Source organism: Tupaia chinensis, unplaced genomic scaffold (assembly GCF_000334495.1).
Source record: "Tupaia chinensis unplaced genomic scaffold, TupChi_1.0 Scaffold000445_1, whole genome shotgun sequence".
NCBI lineage: Eukaryota > Metazoa > Chordata > Mammalia > Scandentia > Tupaiidae > Tupaia > Tupaia belangeri.
In genome coordinates this window covers 240,960-242,358 of record NW_006159950.1, presented here as the reverse complement: position 1 = coordinate 242,358, position 1,399 = coordinate 240,960, and the positions used below count along the sequence as shown (strand labels likewise).

Genomic DNA, 1,399 nt, shown 5'->3' with positions numbered 1-1,399 from the left:
AAGGACCTTCCAAGGGCAAGATGAGGCTGGCTGGGCCTCGGTTGAGCATGCTTGGTCTCAGCAGACAGCCACCACCGGTCAGGGTGCCCGTCAAACAGCCTCAGGCAGTGGGAGGTGCACCCATGAAGGAAGGGGTGGCCCAGGGAGCTGCCTGGCGGTGCGAGGCCCCTTGCCAGCACTTGGGCAGCATGGTCCCCCCCTTCAGCCAGAAAGGAAGTGGCTGCGCCGGCAGGTGGCGGGCGGCTGAGAAGGCTGGTCCTCCGCCCCAGGCCTCTTGCTCCCCAGAACGTCCCGCCCACTCCCCAGTCAAGCTCGACACCATCTTGTCTTCTGCCAGCCGGGCATCTGCCTGCCAGCCACAGGCCTCGAAGCTGAGTGCTGACTGCACAGACCATGGGAGAGGGCTCTGTGCTCACTCCCGGCCCAGCCCACCAGAGGCAGAGTGCTGGTGCAGCAGCTGCCAACAGCTCCCAGCCTCCCCGAGGGGCGAACAGCGGCCCGACCTGTGTAGCCACCCAGCAGTGTGCTCCGGAGCTGGGTGTCTGCTCTGCTCCCGTACCCAGGGGCGGCTCCTGCGGCAGCTGTGCCCGAACCACTGCTTCCTGAGCAGGTCCTTTTTTGGGTCAGAACATAAACCCAGCCCCACACCTCCCAGACCCCTCTGGAGAACCACCTACTAGAGGGCCTACAGCTCTGGGCAGACAGGTGCGGCCAGCAGGGCACCAACACCACCCTTTCCCCGCAGTTGGGGTGTGTGGGGGGCCTGGGGCCACCTCCTGCCCTGGGAGCCCACCTGCACCCCACCCTCCCAGCCCTTGGCTGCCACCACCTATAGCTGTCCCCTGGCCCCGTCTGACCTCTGCCATGACAACACACGAGGCGGCTAGGTCTAGAGCCTTTATCGGGTTAAGGATTGGCGTCTATGCGTTCATGTGCGTATGTCAAGAGTTACACAGAGGCTTTGGGTCACAGGACGAATGGGGGGTACCCAAGAAGTGTGGGGCATCAACAGGTTGCCCGTGGGGTGGGCAGAGCCAGGCAGAGGAGCGGCCTGGCTCAGGCCTCCCATCCCTTGGCAGATGGCACCCCATGCACACTGGCCGCCCCGCCCCGTGGGAGCACGTCCTGACACGTATCAGGGAAGACAAGGCACTCTGGGAGGGGCACGAGGCGTCTCCCCCATGTAGGTCATTCCAGACAGGAAGTAGGAGTCGATCAGTCTCTCAAGTGGAGTAGCTGGTGACTCAGCAGAGCAGCCTTCAGGAGCCGGAGCCCCAGGCCTTGGTGCAGCTCCCGAGGCCAGGTGAGGGGCTGTAGGTGGGCAGGCCTCGAGCAATGCTGGACACGGACACGCGGGGCCAGGGAAGCCACAGAACTGTCCAGGCTGGGCCCGCCCCCG

At 65.0% G+C, this 1,399-nt stretch overlaps 1 protein-coding gene across 1 annotated transcript in view; it reads right to left on the bottom strand.

The window, feature by feature from the left end:
• Window positions 1–882: 882 nt before the first annotated feature.
• WASF2 (WASP family member 2) overlaps window positions 883–1,399 on the bottom strand; it is a gene marked incomplete in the record, with an annotated part of 27,426 nt that continues 26,909 nt past the window's right edge. Inside the window, 1 exon segment of the mRNA XM_014590441.2 lies at window positions 883–1,375.